We start from the raw sequence: 8,515 nt of genomic DNA on the forward strand, positions 1-8,515 counted from the left end.
TTAATTAATTAAATCAATTTGGATGATCGAGTCCTGGGTTTAATAGAGTAACGAAAGAATCTCACCCCGAGTTCTTGGGTTAATCAACATGGGGAACCGGGAGTAGACACCCATGCCCTAGGCCTTATCTGTTTGTCAATTTTCACAGATTTATGCTTTCTTAAAGAACAACTTAGTAGACACCCAAGCTAAATCTTTTAAGAAAGAAAAGAATTAGAGTTAACACCCATGCCTAATTAGTTGCTTAGGGAGATCAATAGCTTAAGGAGTAGACACCCATACCCTTAGGTTGGCAAACATTAAGTATTCATAATATGATTGGATCATTGGCATATTGTTATATTATCTAAGTGTGATTAGTGGTGGATATCAAAGCCCTACCTTTTATCATTATTGAATCAAAATCAACCTGTTATCTTGTTTTGTAACCTGAAATTAATTTTAATCAAAATTTACCAATCCTCGTGGAAATGATCTCGTACTTGCACTCTATGCTACTGTTTTGACCTTGTGCACTTGCGAGTTTAAATGTACAATTATTTGCCTATTAATTTAGGTAGGTATTTGCACAACATCTAGCGATCATTTTAATGGATAGGGCTTAGTATCTTACTCGTAAGGGTCCTCTAGAACTATGTATGACGACATGTCGTATTTCGTTATAGCAAGATTTAGCTATGTCAGAGGATTCAAGTGAGCTTTTCTTAAAAACGTGGGATATGTCAGTTGACTGACCACCAGTATGATATGAGCATGTCTACATTTTTGTAACTACTTGGTAATTGCTTTATTAATTCAATAATAAGATGCATCGTATGACATGGTACACCGGTACGTGCGGTATAAATGGCCATGGGCTTACTATATAGACTTCATTCTATGGTTAAATATGTGTGTTTTATATGGGCATTGGATGTAATGGTTGTTTTATAGCCAGCACAGCCTTAACAGGCCGTCATTACAAGACGGACATCATTAGTGATGTGTGCCACCCGAGGTCAGACTCGGTTGTGCCACTAGTGTTATGTACGGTAGCGTACAATGGTTGAGGCACTGGCATTGTATTACAGGTCCCTCAGGACAGCGCCAACCCTGCTGAGAAGGGGTAATATCTCGAGTAGACCATACATGAGAGTTATGACCTATAAAGCATTAGTTTTTCCTGCATTATAATATTTAGGCGTTTGCGGCCGGGAGTACACCACTCTTTTATTAACCAAACAATACTTTTATGGTGTATTAACGGAGACAACACCTCTTTTAAATGTTTACTAAAACTACACATTTATTTATGCTTAAATGAACCCATATCATACTAAAACTGTGATGTATACTTGCTAAGTCGTTAGACTTACGAAGTTATTACCATTTTAGGAAGCTTGTTGCTGTGCAAATTTAATTGTACTCGCAAGCGCACGAGTCGTGTGCAATATAGTATGTGTGCAAGTGCGAGGTCGATCCACAGGGAATTGTGTTGTGTAAATCAATTTCTATTTAAACTAATCATATTTTAACCTAGTTTCGAAGTTCGAGTAATTTTGTCGTGCAAAATAAAAATAAACTAAAATTAAAATTGATTAAATGGAATGATAAAAAGGCACTAAGGCTTTCAGAATCCACCTCACCAAATCAAAGTTTATACTCTCATGTTTTATAAAATTCTATTGAAAGATTCAATGAGTCCATCTCTATTACGAAAGACAACGAATATCCAATTGAGATCAAAAGATCCAATGTATCCGTTTGAACAACGAAAGACAATGGATATCCAATTTCAATCAAAAGATTCGATGTATCCGTTGGATGAAACACATCGAATATCCACGTTTTAACAATTTTATAAACAACAATCAATACAATTTTGTCATATAATTGGATTGAAACGAAAATACTTTATATTAAGGTCGGAATTGGACGAACAAAAAATGAGGAATATGAAACTAATCAATGATAAGGCTTCATCTTCAACCTTAGTTGAAGGTTTTAGCCTCTCATGATAACAAAAGACATAATCAAATCAATTAAAATCATAACAAACATAAAACTTACAAAGGAAAATGTCCGAAAATCTCAAGAACAACTCTAGGTCGAAAATAGGCTCTAAATGGCGCCTCCCAACGTGTCTTTTCATAAGAAAATGTGATATTTAAACTAAAAACTAGGGCTTCAGCGCTGCCAGGTCAGCACGGGTGCGCTCAAGCGCATTCGGGCATGCGTTAGCTCTTGCGCGGTGTAAGTGTGCGCTTGAGCGTGCCTTGCATTGGCTGGAGCACAGATGTGCTCGATCACTTTATTGTGAGCTCGATCGCTCTTCCAGAGGACTTCAATCTTTGCAACTTACACCTTCAAACCGTAATTTTCTCTCAATGACCTGCAAAACACCAAAACTAACCAAAAACATCAGAAAACAACAAAACTAAGGGCTTAACAAATACAAGTTAAGGGGCCCAAATATACAATATTTGGCACTCATCAAATACCCCCAAACTTACATTTTGCTAGTCTCTTAGCAAAACAAAATGAAAAACAACATCAAAACATTAAACATAAGTCCCCTGTCGTGGGAGAAACGATTGCATTTAGCATATGCAACAAGCCTTTTAAACCCCTAGGCAACCCTATCGGACGAGTGAAGTCTCATGAGAATTTAACAACAATGATACCCACAAACATTTTGGCACTATGTTATTGACAAACAATGATTTCCGCATAAACACATGAATCATACATATGACCAGGTTTAACAAGATGAACACAACAATCACCTCATCAGGACATCCAACAATCACTCAACTCATAGCTGGAAAATTGAGACAACACATGCTCCGATAAATGCAAAGTGAGATTAGCATAGCCTCATGAAATTTCAATTTTTATTAAAGCTTGTGTACCGCAAAATTCATAGGAATTCCATCAGATGAAAACAACCAAGGCTTGACTCGAAAGGTGCAATTTTTTTATATAGGCTGTGCAATGCTTGACTCTCTTAAGCTTCTAATTGACCTATGTAATGAGTGTTGGGCCAGTGACTCCCAAACCAGATGGTTTTAGGGTACTAGATGTAGAAACATCCCTAAGGGCTTAATGACTCAAGTCAAAATGAGCCACGAAGCCTAACTAGCTATATAATCAATCAACTCGAATTTCTCATCTTTTTACGCGAACACTCAATGCGTAGTGAGGTAAGAGGTCCGGTTACTCAATGAGAAACTCAAACTAATGATTATTATTATTATTATTATTATTATTATTATTATTTTAAGCCAAGGTTTCATCAACAAATCATCCTACAAATCTCAAGACACACACTCAATTCAATTCTCATACCTCACAGACCCTATGCTAATGTGCATGTGATAAATTACTCAAACAAGTGAAGTTTCTCTAATCCAACAAATAAATCAAAGACTCGGATTTCTAATGACGTGCAATGTTCAAGATGTTAAATCAACCAACGACAGACTAATCACAGTTATGATGTAATTATGCTCAATCAATAACATAGCATAATTTTTTTTTTTTGACACAAAAATAACAAGTAAAAGAAAAGACAAAAAGTAAAAGAAAAGACAGAAATGTCTACCCTACCCCCAAATTAAAATGACACATTGTCCCCAATGTGGCCAGAAATACAATACCGAATGGGTGGTGCAAGTCTGGTGTAACGTAGAGGAACGCTCCCCCAAACTTGAATAACAGACAAATTTCCTGAAAACCACAACAAAAACAAAAACAAAACAAGCAAAACCAAATCAAATAACAACAAAAACTAAAAGTACCAACGGGTTGCCTCCTACAAGCGCTAAGTTTATAGTCTTTAGCCAGACTTTCTACAACAGGTGCGTTGCATGATCCAAACAGCATGCGACAGTAGGCAACCACACCAAAGACAGATGTGAGAGTGGTGTTCTCTTGATTTCCGAGGTCCAAAGTAACATGGTTGTAGCTAGAGTGACCATCAAGCACACAGTAGTAAGAATGTCCAGCTAACCATGCCACCATCGGATCAATGAAGGGGGGAGGAAAGTGATATTTCTTTGTGATGGCCTTCAACTTGCTGTAATCAATGCACCCTGGCCATCCTATCTAAAAATGAGTTGGGAACAACTCGTTATCCTTATTCCTCTCCACAGTCACACTTGGCCACCTAGGCCATACATGAATGGGTCTAACCCATTTGCTCTCAGAAATCAACTCGAGCGGCTCAACTGCTGATGAATATGGTGTGGAGAATGATATCTCAGTGGTTTCCCCACACCCCGGCTGCATCTCAGGAATGGGATCCAAAACTGCTCAACTTGCTCAACCAACTCATCCAAGCCCAGATCATCTCCATCTTGAGTAAAGCTCTCCACCTCAGGATCCTCCAAGCTTAACTCACTTACCGCCTCATCTGTTATCTCTTCAATTAAGCACACATTGCGAACTTCATCATCGTCAAGTGGCTGCTTATGGGTGTCAAATATGTTAAGCTCCACGGTCATATTCCCAAAAGAAATTTTCATCACCCCAGTTCTGCAGTTGATTTGGGCTTTAGCCATGGCTAAGAAAGGTCACCCTAAAATCACTGGAATTTGGCTCCCAACATTATGCACCGGCTTCATGTCTATCACTATAAAGTCCACAGGGAAATAAAACTTGTCTACCTTGATCAATACATCCTCAATTATTTCCCTTGCACTCTTCACTGACCTGTTAGCCAATTGGAGTGTCATCGATGTGGGCTTCAATTCTCCCAATCCCTATTGTACATAGACTGAATAGGGCAAGAGATTCACACTTGCTCCAAGATCCAATATGGCCCTTTCAATCTGGTTGACTCCTATCATGCAATAAATGGTAGGACACCCAGGGTCCTTATACTTTATGGGACGCTTGCACTGAAGGATGGAGTTGACTTGCTCGGTCAAAAATGCTTTCTTTGGGACGTTGGTCCTTCTCTTGACAGTGACCAAATCATTTAGGAACTTAGCATAAAAAGGCACTTGCTGGATGACATCCAAAAATGGAATGTTTATCTAAACTTGTTTGAATACCTCAAGGATTTCAGCATACTGAGCATTCTTCTTTGGAGCCTTCAATCTTTATGGGTAAGGAGCTTTTGGGATAAAACTCCTAGGGGGATCATTAACAATGGGCTGGACCGTGGTCTGAAAGTGGAGTTCCTTGATAGTGTCTTCCAAGGACGACTGGGGAGAAGAAACTGGCACTTGAGTGGGGGCTTGGAAGGCATGATTTTGAGCTGGCAGAAGAAATCCAGGAGGGTATTAATTGTGAGCATTATGAGGAGCTCCTCCCTAATTTACCGATTGGTTCTGCTTCCATGAGAAATTTGGGTGGTTCCGCCACCCTGGATTGTAGGTCTCTTAGTATGGTCCATTTGACTGCTTCCGATAGTCGTTGAAAGCGTGCACTTGTTCCATAGGATACTCGGCAAAAGCCAGCATAGATGGACAATTTGGTGCTAAGTGCATAGGACTAGCATAGATGGAACATCAATCAAAATTGAAAGTGTTTGCAGCATTGATGGACTGACCCACAACGAGAGCTTCAACCTTCTTGGTGAGGGCATCTATTTTTAACCTCAAATCAATATCCGCCTTAACCTCATAGATGCCTCCTTTCTCGGGGATAGAGGCAAATTTATCTCGACAACTCAAAAAATCCCACTGCTGTGAGCTGTCAGACAACTTGTCCAATGCCTTATACTCTTCATCCCCCATCAAACCTAAGAATGCCCCCCATTCATTGACTCGATCATACTACGGTTGGATTGGGTCAATCCTTGGTAGAAGAACTGAATGAGTCTCCACTTCTCATATCCATGTGGAGGGCATCTTATCAACAACTCCTTAAATCTCTCCCAACTTTCGGAAAACTTCTCATCCTCCTCCTGAGTGAAAGAACTAATATCCTTTCTGCATTCATTTACCTTTGACATTGGGAAAAACTTGTTATAGAACTTACTCAACAAGCTTTCCGAAGATGTAATGGACCCAGGCGTGTTGGAATCCAACCATGCCCTGGCTTTATCGTGCAAAGAGAAAGGAAATAGTCTAAGGTAGATAGACTCTTCAGAAAAGTTTTGAAACTTAAAAGTGGCGCACATGTCCTTGAATTTCTTTACTTGACCGTAAAGATTTTCAAGTTCTAGGCCATGGAATGATGGTAGGATTTGGATGACATGTGGCTTCAAATCAAAATGGGTAGCATTGGTTGGTGGCAACACTATACACGAATGGGAATTAGTCGCAACGGATGCGAACAAATCCTTAAGTGATGTAGTGAAATCCACATTCCAAGCTCTAGCTTGCTCAAAATTCTCAGCTCTCGCATCCTCATTCTCAACTCTAGGTTGCTCCACATTTTGGGGTATGTTATCTCCCATCTCAACAGGTGCTCTCCGAGTTCTCCTAAGGGTTCTTTCTAAGTCGGGATCTAGAGGTATCAAATCTAAGCTTAGGGATCTCCGACCAAGCATACACCAAACAACAACTTTAAAATAAACTAACTAAACAAAAAAATATATATATTCACACAAAAATAAGAAGAACAAAACAGAGAATAAATACAAAACAGAAACCACAATATCAACAAACAAAAAATGAAACAAAAGAAATGCAAATATATATATATATATTTTGTTCTTAGTTGCTTCAGGTCTGTTGCTGCAGGCTACAGAGGTGCGCTGGAGCGCAGGTAAGCTGCGATCGATCGTAGTTGCACTGGTGCGGTTGAGAGTCAAAGGCTTGCGCTCGAGCGTAGGTCTACTGTGTGCTCGCGTGCAACTACGGACACGTCGAGCGCAGGTGTGCAGAATGTGCTGCAATAGGCTCGAGTGCGCTTGAGCGCAGGTGAGGCACGCTCGATCGCATTGGCATGAACTGAATTTCGTCAAATCTGCCACAAACTTAAAACAAACAAACTTTTCATTTCCCTTTTTTTTTTTTTTTTTTTTCTATTGGATAAAACAAAATAAAAATGAACAAAAATTGCAAAAAGAAAATAAAACAAAAAATGCTACCTATAACTAGTAAAAAAACAAAATTAATTTAACGAAAAATTAATTTCACAAATCAACAATTCCCAGGCAACGGCGCCAAAATTTGCTCTGCAAATTTAATTGTACTCGCAAGTGCAAAAGTCGTGTACAATATAGTGTGTGTGCAAGTGCAAGGTCGATCCATAGGGAATTGTGTTGTGTAAATCAATTTCTATTCAAACTAATCCTATTTTAACCTAGTTCTGAAGTTCGAGTAATTTTGTCGTGCAAAATAAAAATAAACTAAAATTAAAATTGATTAAATGGAATGATAAAACGGCACTAAGGTTTTCAGAATCCAACTCACTAAATCAAAGTTTATACTCTCATGTTTTGTTCATACATCCGTTAAGAAATTAAACCCTAAGCATGTCCTATTGCTTTTATAAAATTATACTGAAAGATTCGATGAATCCATCTCTATTACGAAAGACAACGAATATCCAATTGAGATCAAAAGATCCAATGTATCAGTTTGAACAATGAAAGACAATGGATATCTAATTTCAATCAAAAGATTCGATGTATCCATTGGATGAAACAAATCAAATATCCAACGTTTTAACAATTTTATAAACAACAATCAATACCATTTTGTCACATAATTGGATTGAAATGAAAATACTTTATATTAGGGTCGGAATTTGACGAACAAAAACATGAGGAATATGAAACTAATCAATGATGAGGTTTCATCTTCAACCTTAGTTGAAGGTTTTAGCATCTCATGATAATAAAAGACATAATCAAATCAATTGAAATCAGAACAAACATAAAACTTACAAAGGAAAACGTCCAAAAAACTCAAGAACAACTCTAAGTCGAAAATAGGCTATAAACGACGCCTCCCAACGTGTCTTTTCAAAATAAAATGTGATATTTAAACTTAAAACTAGGGCTTCAGCGTTGCCAAGTCAGGCAGGTGTGCTCGATCGCACACTAGGTGTACTCGAGCGCACACTAGCATGCGTTAGCTCTTCCACAGTGCAAGTGTGCGCTCGAGCGTGCCTTGCATGGGCTAGAGCGCAGATACACTAGATCGCCTTACTGTGTGCTCGATCGCTCTTCCACTGGACTTCAATCTTTGCAATTTTCACCTTCAAACTGCAGTTTTCTCTCAATGACCTGCAAAACACTAAAACACCAAAACTAACCAAAAACATCTGAAAACAACAAAACAAAGGGTTTAACAAATGCAAGTTAAGGGGCCAAATATATGATATTTGGCACTCATCACTTGCCACTAGCAGCAAAGAGTGGTATGACTACCACTTCTGGCCCTGCTTAAGGATTTGTATAATGTTATTAGGTTTGCCTTTTTTGATTAGTTGCTCCATGTATTTAATTTGAGGATTTTACTTGTACCATGGCAATGTAAATAATTTCTCTCAGATTGTATTTCACCTTCCTAAGCATTACTCTGAAATGCTTATAGGGGCGATTCCTCATTTAGCCACAAGTTGGTTTAACTGA

At 38.5% G+C, this 8,515-nt stretch overlaps 1 protein-coding gene and 1 non-coding gene across 2 annotated transcripts in view; both read left to right on the plus strand.

Moving 5' to 3' along the window:
• LOC132190803 (uncharacterized) overlaps positions 1-8,515 on the plus strand; it is a 65,275-nt gene that overhangs the window by 27,482 nt on the left and 29,278 nt on the right.
• LOC132168305 (small nucleolar RNA R71) lies at positions 5,820-5,927 on the plus strand. Its single transcript, XR_009438821.1, has one exon. It is a non-coding gene; the product is annotated as a small nucleolar RNA R71 (small nucleolar RNA).

Source organism: Corylus avellana, chromosome ca1 (assembly GCF_901000735.1).
Source record: "Corylus avellana chromosome ca1, CavTom2PMs-1.0".
Lineage (NCBI taxonomy): Eukaryota > Viridiplantae > Streptophyta > Magnoliopsida > Fagales > Betulaceae > Corylus > Corylus avellana.